Here is a 23,085-nt window from a genome sequence, read left to right on the forward strand (position 1 = left end):
AGTGCAGCTGTTTCCTAGAACAGTCCGGAAAGGCCAGCCCTTCAAGGCTCCTCCTAGAACAGTCACCTGGGAATGGAAATGAATACCAATCACCTGGTGTCCACATTTTTTTTTTAAACACTAATATTCTGGCAAGTACTTTCCCTAAGAATGCATGTTCGACAACCCTAAGAATTTATTCTCCCCGCCCCCCCCACCCCACTTCATCCAGCATCAATATCAAGACCCGTCTTTTACCATTGCATAAAGGACACTGTCGAGGGTAGATGCCCATTTCGTGACCAACATTCAGTAAACAATTTAAGATTAATTATCAGAGACTAGATCAAGAGGGCAGAGCACACACTGTGGACTCATCTCCCTCACCCCAAATCTTTAGAAATGATAGAAAAATGGTATAGTTCTTGGGAGGAAAAACCCACAACCAGAGTGGAAAATAAGAGATGTCACTGATGCATCCCATCCTCTAGGGAATCCTAGAGACTAAAAAGGCAGATGAAATGAGACAGAAAGGAGGAAATGTCTGCACAAGAGCTTTGCTGCAAAGGAGGGTGGGACTGCTGGGGGGCATGACCTCCAGGGGCCAGATCCTCGGAACAGAAGGGGCTGCTGGGGTTCAGAGTGAGAGCCTCCCCTGGTGGTAGAAATGCCTTCAACTCCTCACCCTTCTCTTGTCAAGGCAGGCAATAAGCCATAGATGGGTAGGGTAGACTTTTGCTCAGGAGGACAGTGCCTTGGGAGATTGGTGCTCCAACAGAGGCTCCAATATTCAGGAATTCAGCTGCTTGCTCACACTGCCCAGTATGCATTCCATGCCTCTGCTACAACCTTTGGAGGCAGGCTTTCACTTATAGGCTAAAGGGAATCACAAATACAAACATGAGCACCCAACCAGTATTCATTAAACATCTGAGGAAAGCCGAAACTATGAAAGTGAGCCACCAAACTCAACAAGTGGATGTACTGATAGCAGGAAATTGGGCTAATTAGAAGCCAAAAAAAAAAAAAAAAAAAAGAATAAGATATTAGAATAGGCATAATTAAAATCATTACAGAGCCACAGAGGATTTTGGCATCCTAATAAGCAAAGATTTGGATATTAAATTTGGATAGAAAATTTGGAAAATTTGCTCAGAAAATAGAACAATAATCAGAGAAGACACTGGAAGAAAAATAAGACAATTACCTCTAAAAAGGGCAATAGGTCCAGAGAATCTTAAGGATGAGTTTTACAAACCTTCAAGGAACAGATAGTTTTCACGTCATACAAACTGTCCCAAAAGAAAAAAAGTTTTGAGAGAAGCTACTCATTTTATAAAGTTAGCAAACCCAGTAACATAACCTACAAGAACAATGCAAGAAAACTATTGGCTAATCTCATATATGAATTTAGATGCAAAATTCTATGACAAATACTTTTCCAGTAAAACTTTGATATATTACATCCACTCTTATGGGCAGAGGTCCAAGATACTGTTCAAAAAAATTGCAGAAAAATGTGCATGATATTTTCCAACTTTGTGTATCCTCGGAAATTTGTAAATTGCATTCCAATTGCTAAAAGGCCACTCAAGAAACTCTTAATAGGAAGTTACATTCAGGCAGTGGATGTGGAATATTGGTGGGGTGGAGTAGATGGGAATATTTACTTGTCACTTTATACTTTGTATTCTGTTCGAACTTTCTTCTTTTTACCTATAAATGTGTTTATATTTACATTTTAAAAAGAAAAAAAGAGGGAAATACAATTGTTTTGATTGTTCACTGAGCTGGGGTCTAAAATCCAGAACCCTCTCCAGGATTTAACGATTCTCTCATTTGTGAGGTTAAACATCCCTGAGTTGGAGAAAGAGATTTGTTTTCTGGGATCCCAAGGAGCAGAGCTAGGAAGAATGAGTGATGATTCCCAGGAGACAGATGTCAGCTCCTGTGAGGAAAAATTTGTTCAAATTAGAAACACCTAAAGGTGAAATGGAGTTCCTTGTTGGTTGTTAAAAGTTTTTACTGTTCAGGCAGAAGTTGGAATGGGGCCAGTGGGGAGTATATAGTTTAACCCTGAGGTTCTTGCTTCCTTCTTACACCTGATCATTAATATCTGAAAAAGTGTGTTAATCCTTGTTTTGCTAATTCTGTGAGCTTCAAATTCATCTCTATAAATTCTCCTGTGTGACTACTTTTAGTGAAATTTAAAGTGCTACAAACCAAAGGCATAGTGTTTGAGCATATTCATCAGTAAGTGCTTAAATTTTTCACATTATTAGTACTTAACATTACATAATTAGTAAGTTCTGAAAAACTTACAAGTTTTTTTTTTTTTTATCATTACTTTAAAATCCTTACAATGATCTCGTTAGGCAGACAGAGGGAATAATATCTCTATTTCAGAGTCCAATAGCTAAGCTGCTCACTCATGTTCACACAGTCCAGTTCCGGCTAGTTTGGGAAAGGTGATGTCACTCTCACTATACTATACCCAAGGTTCACGTGAATTGCATCTTTAGGTCATAGCACAAAAGTTCTGTTAACAAAATCACTGCCCCTTACAAACGTAATGAGTTGGTGGGTCAAAGAAAATCTCTTTGGTTTGTTTGTTTGTCCTTCTTCGTGAATGATTTTCCTGGGTGAATAGGGAGGGTTGACGCCTAAATATTCCTGACATGTGTTTTTGAAACAACTGTTTACTTTGTACTGTGTAGACCTGGCTTGGCAAAGCCACATTTCCAAGAGGCACGTGAGTCTCCCTGTCTGCAGAAAGCCAGGCTGTTCTCACGTACTCAGTAGCCCTGGAGGATTCAGACAATTCCCGGGCCAGGCTTTGTCACCAGTGGATGAATCGTTCATTGGAAGTTGCTAATAGTCTGCGAATCTGCAGTCGGATGTGGGTAAACGGCTGAGTGGTCTTATTCGCGAGTTGTTTACACTAGCCTGTGGAATAACTCAAGGGCCAACTGGACTTAAGTGAATTACTGACACAACCAGCGCTAGGCCTGAGGGAGCTGCAATTAATGCATTAATCACACGGAGCCCCGCGTGTTAACACAGGGGATTTAGTAGCACTCCACTAAGTTGTTGATGAGGCCTGTGGCAGGATGAAAACCCTTAGAATACAAATGTGACATCCCATGCCCCTTTATTTGTTAGTCAATAATCTGAATAACCCCAGTTTCACAGCTTCTGTGTTGGATTTGCTGTTCCTTTCTCTCCTCCGCTAATCGCCAGCGAGGCGCGATAGGGTAGAGACTTTAACTTTGATTTGAAACCCCCTACCCCTCCCCCTAAATAAAAGCACAGGTTTTTATCCACATGCGTATATTGCATAGACATCAAAGAAAAAAAAAAAGCCTCATGCATTTCCATTAAAGCCGTGCGGACCAGGGGGAGGCACCAAGCTGGGTGCGGGCTTTTGAGGCGGTGGAAATTGATAAGGTTCATCTGCATACAAAAGGCTGAATGGAGAGGCAGCGGGGTGAGCGAGGTCGGACACCCAGATGGATTTTTTAATTCTGGGGAAAATAACACCACGCTCACAAGTGATAACTGAGCCTTTCTTCCCAACTCAGACCAAAATATGATTTCCATTTGTGCATTGGAGGAGAAGAAAATTATACAGAATTTCATTCTGCAGCATAATAAGGCTTCACACTGAATAATGCTACCATAAGGCAGTGTAATTACTGAAGGGCAGAAAATACACTTTCAGTTTATATCTAATCACAATACCACATTGTCTGCTTTGGGAAAAAAAATCTGGGGTGGGGGTGCAGCATGTTGCTAGACTGTGAGCGGGACCCTGGGGCGTTTGTTGGTCCGCAGCTTATCAGAGTCCTGAGAAAGGGTGTTGATGTGGGTGAGTTGGTGGCCACATCTAAAACTGGGTGCATCGGGAAGCTCTTTCCTCTGAGGATCTCAGATGTTTCTACTCTCCTAAAATGGCTTGTCCTGCTCTGTACTGACCTATTAAGATCATGGCTACGACACAGTGATCAAATAAAGAGCTGGCCTGCAGGGACGAAAAGAGAAAGAGTCTGACAAATTATTATTGATTGATTGGCCTGACTCTTGAAATGGCTACAGAGGATTTTAGTATGTGTTTCTTGTTGGTACTCATTGCACTACAAATTGTTCCTTCCATGTTGTGATCCATTTCTTATCTGCTATAATATAATGTATGTTTATTATAAAATATTTGGAAACAGAAAAGTTCAGTGGGAAAAACCAGTTACTCTACTGCCCAGAAAAAAAAAAAAAAAGCAACTGTTAATATTTTGGTGAATTTTTCTTTGTGGTGTGTGTACTTTGTTCCATTTCTTCCTGGATAATAGAATAGGGTTTCCACAATACCAGAATTTGTTCATACAGTGGATATTAAAAATATTTCTGGTTTGAAAGCAATCTATTTTAGAGATATATTAAAAAAAATTTTTTTTGAGGGAGAGAGAGAGGGAGAGTATGCACATAAGTGTGTGCACAAGTCCAGGAGGGGCAGAGGGAGAGGAGGGAGAGTATCCTAAGCAGGCTCCATGCCCAGTACTGAGCCCAATGTGGCTCCTAGCAGGCTCGATGTCACCACTGGGAGATCATGACCTGAGCTGGAATGAGAGTCAGCGCGCTTAACCAACTGAGCCACCCAGACCCTAGAATTTATATTTTAGATACAGTATAAGACGCCTCTAAGCTTAATAGTTCCTAGCTCAATGGTTCTCAAACATGTGCATACACCAGAATCACCTGGAGAGCTTGTTAAAACAGACTGCAAGGCCCCAAGTCCAGTTTCTGAATGTGTAGCTATGGGGTGGGGCTGAGATTTGACATTGATAACAAGTTCCTAGGTGATGCTGATGCTAGTTTGGATACTACACTTTTTAAGAACCACTACCTTAGAGTTGTGAGGGGTGTAGTTGAGATAACCAAAAGAAATGCAAGCTCCCAGGGCAAGAGAAATGCCCAGATTTTAGGGAGGTCTTGAAAATACTATTATGTAACTATAAAGCAAATTTATTGAAATAATCTTATTAGTAGTGTGGTAGCCAGAATAATAGTCCCTCAAGTAAGTTCACACCCTACTGCCCAGAACTTGTGATTGGCAAGAATTAGGTTGCAAGTGGAATTAAAGTTGCTAATCAACTGACCTCTGGATGGGGAGATTGTCTTTGGATGGATCTTGTATAATCACAAGAGTCCTTATAAGTGAAAGAGACAGGACAGTCAGTGTCAGAGTCAGAAAGAGTTATGAAGATGCTGTGATGCTGGCTTTGAGGGTAGGAGGAACCACAAGCCTACAAAGGCAGGTGGTGTCTTGAGATTGGACACCTCTTTTTTTTTCCCCCCTAGCTAGACTCCACGCCCAGAGTGGGGCTTGAATTCACGACCTCAAGATTAAGAGTTCATGCTCTACCAACTGAGCCAACCAGGTGCCCATCTGACACTTTGGTTTTAGCCTAGTGAGACTAATTTAAGACTTCTGACATCCAGAACTATAACATAATAAATTGGTGGGTTTTTTTTAATGTTTGTTTATTTTTGAGAGAGAAATAGAGCACAAGTGGGGGAGGGGCAGAGAGAGAGGGAGACACAGAATCGAAGCAGGCTCCATGCTCAGAGCTGTCAGCACAGAGCCTGACATGAGGCTCAAACCCATGAACCATGAGATCATGACCTGAGCAGAAGTTGGGTGTTTAATCAACTGAGCCACCCAGGTGCCCTTAAATTTGTGTTGTTTTAAGCCACTAGTTTATGATAATTTGCTACAGCAGCAACAGGAAACTTACACAAATAGCTAACCACTCACACACATATACACAATGTGCTATGACACACAGTTCCCACCATTATTTGCTGAGCAACTTTCTTCATCAGTGTGTATTGTTTCATTCACCTACCACCTGGACCCAACAGACTTGGGGAATCACTATTGTCTGTTGCCAGTTAGAAGGGAGGCTCAGAAGGCATAGGCCAAGGCAGAGACCCTCCTTGAGACCTTCTGTTCTTGGCCTGGTCCCTTGCCAGGTCAGGCTGATGGACACAAAGGCTGGAGGCTCCTCTGTTACCACCAGGGGTGAGAAAGTTGTTCATAAACATTTTCTTAATTAAGGGACACAGAGGTCAGTGGCAGGAGATTTCTTAAAGCCTAGTGATTGTAGAGCATATGGTACATTAAGAAACGTGGGCCCCAAGTGTGCAGTTTGCTAAGGATTTGGGGAAGGATAAGGTATCATTTATTTTAGTCTCAGATTCCCCTAGAGACCTTCTCCAGCTTTGGTTATAGCACGTAGACTTAGAAGATTCCATTGAACTATGTGTTTCTCCTTCTGCCAATCCTAATCTTGATTACTGTAACTCTATAATAAGTCTTGAAATTGGATAGATTGGTTCTTCCCACTTTCTTTTTCTTTTTCAAAACTGTTTTAACTAATCTAGTTCCTTTTCTTTTCCATATGAATTTTAGAATAGTCTTGTCTATATCTACAAAATATCTGGCTAATAACTTAATGGGAATTGCATTGAAACTGTATATCATTTGGGGAGAATTGACATCCTTACTATGTTGAATCTTCCAGTCTATCAACAGGGTTTGTCGTGCCATTTATTTAAATCTTTCATCAACGTATAAGCCATTTACATATTTTGTTACATTTGCATTTAAGGATTTTCTTTTATTTTGAGTGGTTATAAATGATACTATATTTTAAATTTTGGTTTCCACATGTTCATTGCTGGCATATGGAAATACAATTGATTTTTGTATCCTGTAACCTTTATGAACTCACACTTACAGATCTAAGATTTTTGGGTAACTTTCTATGTAGACATTTGTGTCATCTGTAAATAGAGAGTTTTAGTTCTTCTTGTCCTGTTCTTTATTGCACTCTCCAGGTGTTCCATGTTGAATAGCTGCAGTGAGAACAGATATCTTTGTCTTGTTCCTGATTTGGGGGAAAAGGATTCTGTCATTCATCTCTAAGTATTAAGTTAGGTGCAGGTTTTTTGTGGGTCCTCCTGGTCCTTGGCTAGAGACAGCAGCCTTTTGTTGTTGTTGCTTTGTGTTTGTGCACAAAGGGAGGGAGAGAGAGAATATTCAGTGGGCTCCACACTCAGCGTGGAGTCTGGTGTGGGGCTCAATCCCATGACATTGGGATCATGACCTGAGCTGAAATCAAGAGTTGGATGTTCAGCCAACTGAGTCACCCAAACCTAGGATTTTATAAATGAGTTTAAGGAATCAATTTTCTGAGCTCTTTATGATCTCCCTGGTACTTTCTGGCTCTCCTATTTTGATCCTTTTTTCAAAAATTTGTGGCTTCATTATCTGGCTCAGGTGTCCACTTCCATTGATGGTGCCACATCTCAGGCCAAGTGGTACAATGATCGGGAGAGGAAAAAAGTATTAGGAGTTTTCCTCTTTTAGGAATATTCGAATTGGAGAGGGAGGTTACCTCAGAATTTTTGCTAGTCATTGTTCCCCTTGATGCCACTGCTGCTGCCACTAAGGTTGGTGGCTGGGGCACAAAAGAACCTAGAAAAGAAAAAATGGAGTTTCTCCTATTCTCTCCGAATTTTAGGAATCCTTAATTTTGTTCTTTGAGTCAGAAATAAAGGTTTTCTTCCTGGAGCTTTCTCTATCTGTACCCTGGTGCCCATATCCAGGTTTTGGGCTGTGTGAAGGTTAGGCTGAAAACAAAAACAAAAATGAAAACCAGTGTTGTATTTTTTCTTCTGAAAACATTTAATGTGCTAATGTAAATTATGTATCTCCCAGAGGAAAAACTTTAGTGTGCAGCATTGCCCTAAGATGGCTATTTCACTGGGTCCCCTTTCAGAGGGGGAAGAAATCCCCAAAATCAAGGGTGTTTGCCCACCCACAGCCCACCCCTCTTTCTAGACACTGCTGCAGATACCAGGAACCCTAGAATGCACCACTCAGTTGGCCCAAGCCTTCTTCTAGAACTAGAATCTGCAGCAACTGCTACAAATCCTTCCTCCAGAGAGCAGTTTTCCCACCAGTATGCCTGAAGCAAAGCCCATCTGTTTGGAGGGGAGAAGGGTATGAATGGGATATGGATACATAAGTCAGAGTGTCTATAGGCTTCTTGGCCTGGTAGGATGAGAATGGGGGGTAAGAGTATAGACTGGGGACCAGAGACTAGGGACTGCCTCTCTTCACCAAACATATTCTGGCGTAAACACTCTATACTCCAAAATTTCTAAATGTGAACCTGGCCTTCCATGTCATTTTGAGGTATCTTTGTCAGGGTGAACAATAGAAAATACTTTATTTACGGTGCATTAGCTTGATTATAATCTCTATATTTAGATGTACAACATATGTCATGAATTGGGGTGCCCAACTGTCCAGGTTTGCTGAGGACTTTCTCACTTTAGCACTGAATGTCCCATGTCCCAGGAAATAGTTGATCACCTACCCCAGTTTTTGAAAATGTTAGAAGTGGATTTAGTTGTATAAAGCACTTCCCAAACTTATCTGATCTTGAAATCCTTCCCTCTGAACTCCCATCCCAACCTTAGAAGCATCTGAAATAAACTAGTGTAGAGACAAGTTAAATGTGTCATAGAGAAGCACATCTTAAGGAGAATCATCCTTTTAGTCCATGTATTCCATTGATTAAACATTGGCAACACCTTCCTAGTCAGAATGTTTAAGGCTGTTGTAATCATTCTTTTCAGTTAATAGGTTCATTTTTATAACTACATTATAACTAATAATAGCAAAAATAATCTAACATTTTTACTGACTCCTACTAAGTGCTAAATCCTGTACTAGATGTATTACATGCAGAGCTTTTAATCCTTATCATAACTCTAGGGGGAGGTGTTATAGTCCACATTTTATAGATGAAGAAACTAAGTGACAAAGTGGCAAAGATGGATTTTAACTCAGCTCTGTCTTTCTCTTAAACCTATTCCCTTTTTATTGGGAAAAGAATCTTGGGATAAAAAAATAGAAGAAAAGTGAGATTCTTACATTGGGTCTTGATATCTAAAGATTCCACGTTGACTATGATAGTACCAATGTATACTTGGAAAAATATCAGATCTGACTTTCCAGGAGCTAAACCAAGATGAGGAGGAGAAAGTTTTTGTTACGTATTTCCAGTTACTCAAAATTGCTTCTGCAGTTGTTTCTGTGAAGGTAGTATACCCCTGTCTCTTTTAAAATTTCTTAGTTAAGCTAAAAAAAAGTGTCAAATCTTTGAATTTAAGAACAAAATCTAGTTTCTTTTAAACAAATGGTGTCATAATATAAGAGGCTTGTTATTCAGGCCTTCCTTTCTATCTGTCAGTAAAATTATTCAGTTTTGTTATATGGTTCTTAAACAGATTCTTTTTTTTTGTAGTTATTTCATTGTTGTTGTTACTATAAGAAGGATTCCTGTTATATTTTAAAAAGCAGTGGATTTTAGGGCACCTGGGTGGCTCAGTTGGTTAAGTGTCTGACTTTGGCTCAGGCCATGATCTCACGGTTCATGGGTTCGAGCTCCACGTTGGGCTCTGTGCTGACAGTTCAGAGCCTGGAGCCTGCTTCAGATTCTGTGTCTCCCTCTGTCTCTGCCCCTCTCCTGCTTGTGTTTTGTCTCTCTCTGTCTCTCAAAAATAAATAAATATTAAAAAAAATTTAAAAGCAGTGGGTTTTAAATCATACTCCCTGGATCCCTATTGCTTTTAGGAATCCCTTGGAGGAAGGAACAGGGCAGGGACAAGCAGGCTGGACTCTAGGATCCACATCCCTGTTTCAACCAAGCAGTACCATGTTTGTTTGCTTTGAGATTCCATATAAACTTTTGTTAAAGTTTTTGTTAAAACCACTGTAAGCAAAATATAGCTTTAATTAGTTATAATTACTTACTACATTATACCAGAAAGCTGTTGCATTTGAAGTATTCTTTTTTCAACAGCTTTATTGAGACATAGTTCATATGCCATACAGCTCACCCATTTACAGTGTATAATTCAGTGGCTTTTAGTGTATTCATAGAGCTTTACATTCATCAGCATTAGAAGATTTTCATTACCCAAAAGAAACCCCAAATTTTTTAGCCATTACCCTCCAATGATCACATTGTCCTCAGCCCTGGGCAATCACTAATCTACCCTCTATCTCTAGATTTGCCTGTTTGGGACATTTAATATAAACAGAATCAAACAATATATGATCTTTTGTCACTGGCTTCTTTTACTTAGCATAATGTTTTCAAAGTTCATGTTGTAACATGCATCAGTAGTACTTCATTCCTTTTATTACTAAATAATATTCTATTTATGGATATATCACATTTTATTTATCAGTTTATCAGTGGGCATTTGGGTTATTTCTATTTTTTATTATGAATAATTCATGTTTAACTTATTGTGTGGACATATGTTTTCTTTTGGGGGGTATATGTCTGTAAGTGGAATTGTTGGATCATATGATAACTCTATGTTCAGTCATTTAAGGAACTGCCAGACTGTTTTGAAAAGCCAGGTGTACCATTTACATTCCTACTAATAGTATATAAGTTCCAATTTCTGTAATTCTTGTATCTGACTACTTATATAAGCCATCATACTAATTTTAATAGTTTATCAGTTATTTTTGCTTTTATAGTTGACAGTGATATCAGCTCTAAATAGTTTTAAATATTCATGTCTTATTGCATTGGACACAAATTTTATATTAATTTAAAATAATGCTTCTAGAACACCTCTTAATCTTGTTCCTGATTTTGCTGGGATTGCCACCAGTGCACTGGTCCTCAAACTTGGGAACTTATTGGAATCATCTAAGGAGTTAAAAGTAAAGAACACTAATGATTAGATCTCAGCCTCAGAGAGACTAATTAGTGTGGCTTGGGCATTGGAACTTTTTAAAACCCTCCAGGTGATTCATTGCTTCACTATATTCTAACTAATTTGGATGTAAATTTTAAAAAATAAAAAATAAAGTTAAAAAGAAACCTCCAGGTGATTCAAATGGGAGGTAAAATTTTAGAACCACTGTTGTAGTGCTCACAGACGTCTGTCATATAATTTGTCACATTAAACCATAATTATTGATTTCTTTTGTGTATTTAGGGTCCTTAGGAACAGGATTTATGTTCTATTTAACTTTTAGGTTTATTTTCACTTGATTTTTTCCTCTATCACTGATTTTTAAATTACTACTCATATCTTATTTGACATTGTATCCTCAATGTCAGCATGGTGCCTAAGAAATAGTAACAACTTAATAAAAGGTTCTAAATGAAGACAGGGGTCAAATAAGATCCTTAGTCTTAAATAGTAATCATTTATTTTTGATTGAAATCATTTGAAATCATTTATTTTTAGCGCAAGTCTTAGGGTACAGAGCAGAGAGTAGTTTGGGGGAGAGAATCAGAGATGAAAAAGTTTGGCTTTAAATGTCCTTGGCCTGATGTGTTTGCTTAGAAAATCATAGCCTTTCCACTGTGTTCCTACCAAAAGTTTATGTCTCTAGTCAGGTATATGCAATTTCTGCCATCTTTAGGTAGGTAGGACTTGATGTTCTTTCCTCTCCATTTCTTCCCCTTGTCAGAAAACAAAGAAAACTCTCCCTTTGGTCCAGTGTCTATGGGCAATGCACATTTAGTTAAAAGAGACTAAGTTTTGGATATTTTGAAGCAAAACTAAAAAAAAATTAGTTTTCCCTTTCATTATCAAAGAAAATCAGATGAAAACAGAGGAGGATTGTTTTTTGTTTTGTTCTCTGGTATTCTTTCATTCTTTATAATTAACTTGGAAATACATAGAAAAAGTATTTCACAATTACATAGACTTTATTTTTTCTAATTTCCCAAAATAATTACAATTATATTTATAGTGGAGAAACTATTTTAAGATTATGTTTAAGACAGAAATTTTGTTAATTAGAAATGTGTTCAATTGCAAGTATAGAAAGGTTCATTATAGTGGCTAGAACAAAAATAACTTTAATGTACTCATCTAACAATAAATTTGGATGTGATTGGCTGTTAGCATTTATTGTGCTACTAAATAATCCCACTGGGAACATAACCAAACCTTCCTGGTTTTAGCAAGTTGACTTTTATTTCCATGCATATTACCTACCTCATAGTAGCAAGATGGTTGCTGTAGATCAGAGAGCACTAGTCTATCTTCAGTGCACAGAAGGACAAAGAACAACACAAGCAGCATCTAAAGCCCCCTTCCCTCTCTTAAAAAAATCAGAATATAAAAGCTTTTCAAAAAACTTACAGGAGACTTTATTGTCTTTGGCCAGAACTGTGGTACATGGCTTCTCCCACAAACAAGGAAGATTGAGAAAGTGAGTATATCACTTCGGAATGGGAACATGGCTATCCCAAACCAAGCTGAGCTTTGTTAGCAGGGAATATCAGGGAATAGGTATTGAGAAAGCAAATAACAGTGTCTAACTCAGGCATTCTATTTAGTTGAAATATATTTTAAAAGTTTTCTCTTCTCTGACTGGTTCTTCTTAGCTTCCAATTTATAGAGAAGACTCTATCAGAGTTATAAAAGTTAATATTCCTTTAATCTTGGTCCTAGCCCCTTGCCCCCCCCCTTATTTTTCATTTGAAAATGAAAGTAATATCCACTAATAGCATCCACTCCCATAACTCTGATTACCTATAACTTAATGATTACCAAATTTATGTCCTCATCCAAGAACCTTCCTGTAAGATCCAGAATCAAAAATACATATATATTATGAAAAATGAGTTGAATAATTACTTGTTTGTTTCTGTCTCTTCTACTGAAAGGGTGGTACCATGTCTCTTTTAATCACTCTTCTACCCTAGTATCTAGCCCAGTAACTTCTACATCATGGGTAATTATGAAATATTTCATAAATTGATGAGGCTATTTTCTAAGCTACTGACCATGGAATGCATCCATAGCTACCTGCTGGCATGGGCGGCATGGTAAGCAGTGCCAGTTGATTTCTGCAAGAGCCAGTAGAGTTCTCCTGAGAACTTCAGTCATGCCACTAGAGAATAACTTTTATGAGTCTTTGGATGACCACTCCCCACCACATGGCAAAGAAACTCCTGGAGAAGCAGCCGTCACCATGCTTTTTATAGCCAATTGTTCAAGTGCTACTTTTTATTTTATTTATTTTTGTTTCTTCAAGTGTTATAATGAAAGTGCAGAAAATAAAAATGTTTATAATATCTGAGACTGCAATAACGGGAACAAGTCATTCTGGAGCCATGACAGAGCCCATCTGAACTCAAAATACTGGACAAACAAAAACCTTCCTTCCCTATGATAATGGGCAAACAAAATGTCACTAAAGTTATGACAAGACCTATAATCAACAGAGAAAGGGGACAAGGGCAGAAGTACAATTTGATATTGATTAGCACTGAGATATAGGAGTAAATATAAGAAAATCTTTACTTCATTTTATTTGTTAAAATTTATTTTTGAGAGAGAGAGAGAACATGTGTGCAAGTGGGGGAGGGGCAGAGAGAGAGAGGGTGACAGAGAATCTGAAGTGGGCTCTGTGCTGACAGCAGAGAGACCGATGTGGGGCTCAAACTCACATACTGTGAGATCAGACCTGAGCCAGAATCAGGAGCCAGATGCTTACCTGACTGAGCTGCCTAGGAGCCCCAGAAAATCTTTATTTTAAATTATGAAATTATAGAGAGCATTATATTTATAAAAAAGGAATAATTTGAAGTCTTTTTTATAGTTGAAATCCAAAAGTTCTGGTGAAATTTTTAATTTTCAAAAATGAAAGTGTGCCTGGGTGGCTCAGTTGGTTAAGTGTATGACCCTTGATTTTGAGTCAGGTCATGATCTCACATTTAGTGAGATTGAGCCCCTCCTTGGTTTCCTTGCTGACAGCGTGGAGCCTGTTTGGGATTATCTCTGTCCCTTCCTCTCAAAATAAATAAACTTAAAAAAAATTCAAGAATGAAAACCCACCCTCAAATATAAGGTCAGAAGAAAATACATAAAAAGGAAAATAAAATCCCTAGGCTTTTCATCTGAAATACTAAAATACCAGAAAATGATTGAGCAGTATCTAAAAATTTTGGCAGAATTTGTGTCCCAACGATTTTCTATACCCTTCAAATTAGGAGGCAACAGAAAAAGAACTTTTTTTTTTTTTTAGAGAGTGAGAGAGCACAAGCAGGGGAGAGAGCCAGAGGGAGAGAGAAAGAGAGTGAGACAGAGACAGAGAGACAGACTCTTAAGAAGACTCCATGCTCAGCACAGAGCCTGACACACAGGGCTCCATCCCACAACCCTGGATCATGACCTGAGCTGAAATCAAGAGTCGGACTCTCAACTGACTGAGACAGCCTGGTGCCCAGGAAAAGATTCTTACACCAATTCATGAAGATTGTCAAACCAGACACTTAGATAGCCTGAAAAGAAGTGTTTCCATGGAATAAAAAGTGATTCAAAATCAAGATCTTGAGTATAGCCAAAACTGTTACTTATTTGGCATAAATTGAGAGAGAAATTTCTGTATTTTTCTCCCTTTCTTCTTGCCCATCTCCTATTCCTCATTGCCATTCCTCTTCTAAACAAGTATCCATGATGTTTTAATTTTAACCGTTACAATTTTTCAAGCATTTTCTAACTTTTCTTTCTTTCTTTTTTTTTGTGAGGAGTTTTCTACTTTATTTATTTATTTATTTTAATATATGAAATTTTTTGTCAAATTGGTTTCCATACAACACCCAGTGCTCATCCCAAAAGGTGTCCTCCTCAATACCCATCACCCACCCTCCCCTCACACCCACCCCCACCAACCCTCAGTTTGTTCTCAGTTTTTAACAGTCTCTTATGCTTTGGCTCTCTCCCACTCTAACCTGTTTGTTTTTTTCCTTCCCCTCCCCCATGGGTTCCTGTTAAGTTTCTCAGGATCCACATAAGAGTGAAACCATATGGTATCTGTCTTTCTCTGTATGGCTTATTTCACTTAGCATCACACTCTCCAGTTCCATCCATGTTGCTACACAGGGCCATATTTCATTCTTTCTCATTGCCATGTAGTACTCCATTGTGTATATAAACCACAATTTCTTTATCCATTCGTCAGTTGATGGACATTTAGGCTCTTTCCATAATTTGGCTATTGTTGAGAGTGCTGCTATAAACATTGGGGTACAAGTGCCCCTATGCATCAGCACTCCTGTATCCCTTGGGTAAATTCCTAGCAGTGCTATTGCTGGGTCATAGGGTAGGTCTATTTTTAATTTTTTGAGGAACCTCCACACTGTTTTCCAGAGTGGCTGCACCAATTTGCATTCCCACCAACAGTGCAAGAGGATTCCCGTTTCTCCACATCCTCTCCAGCATCTATAGTCTCCTGATTTGTTCATTTTGGCCACTCTGACTGGCGTGAGGTGATATCTGAGTGTGGTTTTCATTTGTATTTCCCTGATAAGGAGCAATGTTGAACATCTTTTCATGTGCCTGTTGGCCATCTGGATGTCTTCTTTAGAGAAGTGTCTATTCATGTTTTCTGCCCATTTCTTCACTGGGTTATTTGTTTTTCGGGTGTGGAGTTTGGTGAGCTCTTTATAGATTTTGGATACTAGCCCTTTGTCCGATATGTCATTTGCAAATATCTTTTCCCATTCCGTTGGTTGCCTTTTAGTTTTGTTGGTTGTTTCCTTTGCTGTGCAGAAGCTTTTTCTAACTTTTCTGATGTTAGTTCTGTGTAGTCTGTTGAGTAATTAACCACCAAGAGAATATGATAAATTAAAATCTATGGAAATTGGCTAAATCTGAATTTATAGCAAATCCACAGACCTAAATAGAACTAGAAATGCTTTAGAACATGAGAAAGTTTGAAAATAATATCAGTTTTAAATTATAGAAATTAGAAAAAGGGCTGAAAGCTTAACTGGAAAAAATGAGAAGAAAAATGAGGGCAAAAATCAGTGAGAGATTTAAAAAATAAACCATTAAGAATAGAAAAAAAAGAAAAACATAGAAAATGGTGTTGGAAAAACTGGACAACTACATGGAAAAGAATGAAACTGGACCACTTTTTTATACCATACAAAAAGTAAACTCAAAATGGATTAAAGATATAAATGTGAGACCTGCAACCATAAAACTTCCGGAAGAAAACATAGGCAGTAATCTCTCAGACATTGGCCTTGGCAATGTATGTATGAATGTATCTCCTGAGGCAAGAGAAACAAAGACAAAAATAAACTGTTGGGACTACATCAAAATAAAAAGCTTTTTCATAGCAAAGAAAACCATCAATAAAACAAAAAGGCAGTCTAACTTAATAGAAGATATTTGCAAAAATGAATGCTTGGTTAATATCCAAGATGTATAAAGAACTACAACTCAACATCAAAAACCCCTCAAACAATCCAGTTAAAAAATGGGCAGAGGACCTGAATAGACATTTTTCCAAAAGACATACAGAAGGCCAACAGACACATGAAAAGATGCTTAGCATCACTAATCATCAGAGAAATACAAATCAAAACGATAATAAGATAACACCTTACATTAGTCAGATGGCTAGTCCCAAAAAGACAAGAAATGACAAGTGTTGGCGATGATGTGGAGAAAAGGGAACTGCCATGCACTGTTGGTGGGGATGTAAATTGGTGCAACCACTGTGGAAAACAGTGTGGAGGTTCCTCAAAAATTAAAAATAGAAATACCATATGATTAAGTAATCCCACTACTAGGTATTCACCCAAGTGAAAATAAAAAGATATATACACCACTACATTTATTGCAGCATTATTTACAGTAGCCAAGATGTGAAAACAACCCAAATGTTCAACCATAGATGAATGGATAAAGAAGATTGTGTGTGTGCGTGTATGTGTATTTATATATATGCATGTGTGTGTGTGTATGTATGTGTGTGCATATAATGTGTGTGTGTGTATACACACACACACACACACAAAATGGAATATTAGTCTTAAAAAGGAAGGAACTCTTGCTATTTGTAACAATATGGATGGACCTAGAGGATATTATGCTAAGTGAAATAAGTCAGACAGAAAAAAAAATGCCATGCGATGTCACTTATTATATGTGGAATCTAAAAGACAAAACAAAAGAACAAACAAGAAAAAAAGAAATAGACTCTTACAGAGAACAAACTGGTGGTTGTCAGAGGGGAGGTGTGTAGGGGAAAAGGTGAAATGGGTGAAGGTGATTAAGAGGTACAAACTCACAGAGGTAGAAAGCATAGCATAGGGAATATAGTAAATAATATTGTTATAACACTGTATTGTGACAGATGATGACTACACTTAACGTGGTGAGCATTGATTGAGTAATGTATAGAATTGTTGAATCACTATGTCATACATATGCAACTAATATAAAATTTTATGTCAACTGCACTTCAGATTGCCCCCCCAAGGTAGAAAAAGAGGGCAAAATTAATTTTACTGAAAATATTAGTTTATATAAACTCAACCAGTTATACAAATTTAACCAGATACACAAACATATAGTAAGTGTGGTAGAGAGAAAAGAAAGTTCATATAAATATACAATGTTAAAGAATATCACCATGTAAAAAGATGAGACTAGAGAATTTTAAAGAAAAAACCATGTACAACATGATCCTAATAAACCTTCTGGATAAAATGGATGATTTTCTGTGGAAATATAAAAAATGACCAAAATTGATTAAAAAAAGATGAAAATCTGAGTGGAAAAATAACTATGGAAGAAATAATAATTTTAAAAATTGTGACAGAGTTGTTCAAAATAATTTTCAAAATGTTCAAGTGATTTTTAGAGAAAATTTCAGCATACTTGCAAGAAACATATACTACTTCCTTTGTTATTTAAACTGCCCTAAGCATACAAAAAAAGAATGAAATTCCCAATTAATTTTACAAAGTTGACATGAACCTAGTGTTAAAGCTTAATGGTAAAAGTGGCTTAATGGTAAAAAAAAAATGGTACAGAACAATACGGTTAACAGAGTATAAATAAACCAGTGGCAAATAAATTCAGGAATGTATTAAAAAGTCAGTATACCTCATATTAGCCAAGGTTCTTCAGAGAAAGAGAACCAATAGGATACACACACATACACATTTATCAAAAGGGTTTGGCTCATACAGTCATGGAGGTTGACAAGTCCCAAAAACTGTAATTAGCAAGCTGACTCAGGAGAGCTGATGGTGTAGATCCAGTCTGAGTCTGAGGGCCGAAAACAAGGACAGCCAAGTTCCAAAAGCTGTTATATTTGACCCAAGAACCAATATTTTAGTTAGAGTCTGATGGTGGAAAGAGACTGATATCCCAGCTCAAGGACAGGCAGGAGGACTTCTTAGCCAGGGCTGCCTTAACAAAATTTCAGAGACTGGGTGGCTTAAAGAACAAAATTTCTTTTTCTCACAGTTTTGGAGGCTCAGAGTTCAAGATCAAATGCCAGCATGATCTGTTTCTGGTGAGAACTCTCTTCCTGTCTTATAAATGACCACCTTCTTCCAATGTCTTCACATAGCAAGGAGAGGAGAGCAAGTTCTCTGGTGTTTCTTCTTTTAAGGATGCAGTAATCCCATTGTGAGGGTCCCACCATCAGGACCTCATCTAAACCTAGTTAGCTCCCCAAGGGCCCCATTTCCAAATACAATCACAATGGAGGTTAAGGAGTCAATTTAGGAATTTGGGGAGGGCATAATTGAATCTATAACATTCCTTAACTAAGTAGGATTTATACCAGCAATGTAAAGGCGGTTCTGTAGTTGAAATATTTTGATTAAATTCAATTAATGCCAAAGATATGTTAAACTTGCTCCATTTCTTCTATGAGATAATAGAGACTCTTTCCGAAACCCAAAGCACTTTTTAAGAATGCAATGCTACAGGTAAAAATTAGGGACAAGGGTACTCACTATAATTGCTATTATTACATTTTTTGGAATTTTCCAGCCAGAGTAATAAGAAAAAAAAAAAAAGAAACAAGAGGCCTAAGAAGGACAAAATTATCATTGTTTGCTGATTATGTAATTAGCTAACAGGATAATCTGTTAGATCTATTAGATTTTTAGTTGAATCTGTAGTGTTCAGATTCAACTAAAAAATTATTGAAATAATATGAATTTAGTAAGTGACAGTGTATGGTTAATTGAAAACAAAAATCACTAGCTTTCTTACAACACTGGTAACCAGAAATTATGAGGAAAAAGTCAATTTATAATGTAAATAACAATACAAGTATAAGCCACCTAGGAATAAAGTTAGCAGGAAATATGCAAGACATACAGGAGAACACTTCAGGACCAATGGGGGCATAAAAGGAGATCGTGTTTTTAGAGACTCTGAGTTATATATTGAAGGGGCTATCCAGGAAAACACATTTTAAAGTAAACAACTTTACACAGCTTTTAAGATCTTTGCTTTCTCTTGGTGTTCTGAAATTTCACAAGGAAGGGTCTAGGTGGGATTCTACTTCTCATTCATCTTGCTCAGGACTGAGTGGGCTCTTTGAATTTAAAGATAGTTGCCTCTTGAACTTTTAGAAATGTTATTATTTGATAATTTCCTCCCCCTTGTTTTCATTTTTGGAGACTCCTATTATTTGGTTGCTAAACCATGTGCATTATGTTTCACCATTTATAACAGCACCACGATGTATAAGTTACTCGTGAATAAATCTAACAAAAGATGGATGTAAGATGTTAACATTAGGGGAAACCATGTGAGGGGTAAATCTAGATCTTTTGTATTATTTTTTGCTGCTTTTCTATGAATCTAAAATTATTCCAAAGTAAAAATCTCACTGAAAAAAGATATAGGAGAAAACATATTACTGAAAAATATTAAAAGCTGAAATACAAGGGAGAGATACATCATATTTGTGGATTGGAGTACCTAATAATGTAAAGATGTCAGTTTCTCCCCAATTTTCCATTGATTCAGTATAATTTCAATTAAAATATCAACAAGATTTTTAAAGGAATTTGGCAAGCTAATGTGAAAATTTATATAGATGATAAAAGCCCTGAGAGTAGCCAAAATACTCTAAAAGGAGGAGAAGGAAGGGAAAGAGGAGAGGAGAAGGGGTGGGGGAGGACCTGTTTTTTAAATATCAATAATTAGTATAAAAGTATTAAAATATGTGCAATTAAGACAGTGTGGTTTTGGTTAAAGGATGGAAAAACAGGTGAATGGAACAGAAGAAAGGGCCCAGAACTAGATACTGCATTATATCGGATCTTGATACTGACTCATTGGAGGATGTTGACTAGTGTACCCCTCAAAACTAATGTCTACCCAAAACCTTTGCAGATGTAATTAAGGATCTAGAGAGTAAATCATTCTGGGCCCTAAATCCAATACTGGTGTCCTTTAAAGAAGAGGTAAGGACAGTGTGAGATGGAGGCAGAGATTGGAGTGATACATCTATAAGCCAAGAAACACTAAGGATTGTGGGTAACCACTAAACACTAGGAGAGAGGCAAAGGATGATTTGTGCTTCAGAGTCTCTAGGAACCAACCCTGTGGACACCTTGATTTCTGACTTCTAGCTTCCAGAAATATAAAACAGTAGATTGCTGTCATTTTAAAACCACCAAGTGATTAATTTATTATAGCAGCCCTAAGAGTATCAATGGAGAGAGGGGACATAAATATAATATAAAGGATGTGTGTGTGTGTGTGTGTGTGTGTGTGTGTGTAAATAGAATGAGATTTCTAAATTACACTATATATATATATGCATACACACACACACACATATATATAGTGTAATTTTTTTAAACTCTCTGATGGATTAGACTTAAATATGGTGGTGAAACTTTGAAACTTTTATCAGAAATATGGGAGATATGTTTTTACTTCAAAATAGAGAAAATGCTAACTAAAAAATTGATAAAGTTGATCATTTTAACTTTGAGAGCCTCTGTTCATCAAAACACATTATCAATAAAGTGAAAAGATTAGCCCCAAACTTGGAAAAGATAGTCACATAGCAAACTATTGACAAAGTGTCATTTTCGAGAATATATAAAGAACTCTTACAGATCAATAAGATTAGTAAACCAAAACCTAATAGACAAATGAGCAAATAATATCAGCAGGATTTTATAGAATAGGAGATATAAGGGATGAGTATATTGAAAGTATTCAACCTCATTCAAAGGTATGGCAATGTAAATTAAGATAGTGAAGTATCATCTTACTCTATTGAAGAAGAAAAAATTAGGAAGTCTGACCGTACCAGGAGTCTGTAACTCAATGGACACTTTTATATCCTGCAAAGTGTTTATCATTTTAGAAAACAACTTGGTGATTTGGTCTTATGTGAAGTTGCATGTTCTCATGTGCTATGTATAGCCTAGCAGTTCTACTCATGGGCATAAGAATGTATATTCTAGAGAGATTTTTCATCCAGGCACCAGGAAACAGGTATAAGAATGTTTATAGCATTACAGATTTTATTAGCAAAAAAGTAAAACAACCCAAATGTAGATTGACAAGAGAATGAGAAGTTAAAATATAGCATGTTTCAATGATAAAATGTTAGGCAGTAGAAGAAAATAATGAACTATAGCTATATGCAACAAAATTGATAAATCTTTAAACATAAAATAAAGTGGGAAAAAAGTCACAGAAAACAAAGTACAGTACAATAATGAAAGTGGTAAATACTTACATAGCAGCTTTTCTGTGCCAAGCTCATTCTAAGCATTGTATGTGTATTACTTGATTCAGTTGTCGTGACAACCCTCTGAAGGTGATATTATTATCTCTGTTTTGCAGATGAGGAAGCTGAGGCTCTAAGAAGTAAGCAATTTGTGTAGTAACTTTACCAGTCTGGGAGTGGCAGAGCCAGGGTGTGAAATGGCAGTCTTACATTTAATCACCGTGCTTTCCTGCCTCTCAGTCTAGCCTTATGTCCTTTTATCCCTCCATACCAACCTGTTGGTATGATGCCATTTTTATTAAGTTTAAAAACAAATAAAACTATTGTTTAAGGGTACATTCATATGCACAAAAAACGAAATTTCGAAAACAAGGTCATAACACAAAATTCATAATTGCAATTAACTCTGGTTAGAAGGCAGGCAGTGGGAACAGGGAAGGAGTAAGCAGGTTGGTGATGCTCTGCTTGAGCTGGACTCCGTGGTGTTCATGTGATTATCATAAGTTACATATATGTTACATGTATTTTCCTATTTGTCAGATATTATACAATATAAATTATAAAAATAATTTTTCTTAACTTTTTCCTCGTGCTTTCAGTTTTTGTCTTTTGGTCTACTTTGCAGATTTCTTGTTATTTCAACTGTTTGAAGCACTTTTAATTTTCACAACCATATTTTTAATTTCCAAGATTTCTTTCTTGTTTCCTAGTTGCTCCTTCCTCATAGCAGCCTAAACTTGTTTTGCAGCTGCAGCATCTTCTCAAGTCTCTCTAAAGAAGTTCACTGGGATTTTTTAAAGCCCTCTACTGTTCTCTGAGTAGTTTCTGCTTCCCCTACACCAGTTGTTTGATTTGCTATCTTGGTCCTTTTTCATGCGTGCTGTTGTTTTCCTCATTGGTCTGCTGGATTTTGGTTACGAGTGAAAAATTACGTGATGAATGAGAGCTATTGTGGGCCATTCTTCTTAGGGGCCTCTTGCTTAGGACAAAATCCTGGGATCATGGGAAGAACATCTTTGCTCAAGGACAGGAAAGTTCTTTTCTGAGGCCGTGGGTCTAATCTCTCTTGCCCATGCAAGCCCAGATCCCAGACCCAAATATGAGCATGGGCTCCAATTTTTGTCTCATTTATGATTTGTAGAAATTTCCACTTATTTCTTTGTTTCAAACTTGGCTGTGTATTTTAAAGTTATTTTTAACAAAAAAAAAATTACCTATACGTCTGTCTGTAGTTGTGGTGGTTCTCTTACATAAGCTTAGTAGACTATCTTGGCAGGAAATCTGCACTGTGATTTCTGTAATCCTTTTAAAAAACACCTCTGCTTGTATGGTATTTCATCTATCTCCATGCACAAGGAATTTTAGCATACATTTTTTGAGAACACATCAGAAAAAAGCACGATCCCTACCAGATCCTCTAGTTATAAGACATAGAGTTATCTACTTAACCAGAGCTAGTTTCCTCTCTT

This window comes from Felis catus, chromosome C2 (assembly GCF_018350175.1).
Source record: "Felis catus isolate Fca126 chromosome C2, F.catus_Fca126_mat1.0, whole genome shotgun sequence".
In the NCBI taxonomy this organism is placed as follows: domain Eukaryota; kingdom Metazoa; phylum Chordata; class Mammalia; order Carnivora; family Felidae; genus Felis; species Felis catus.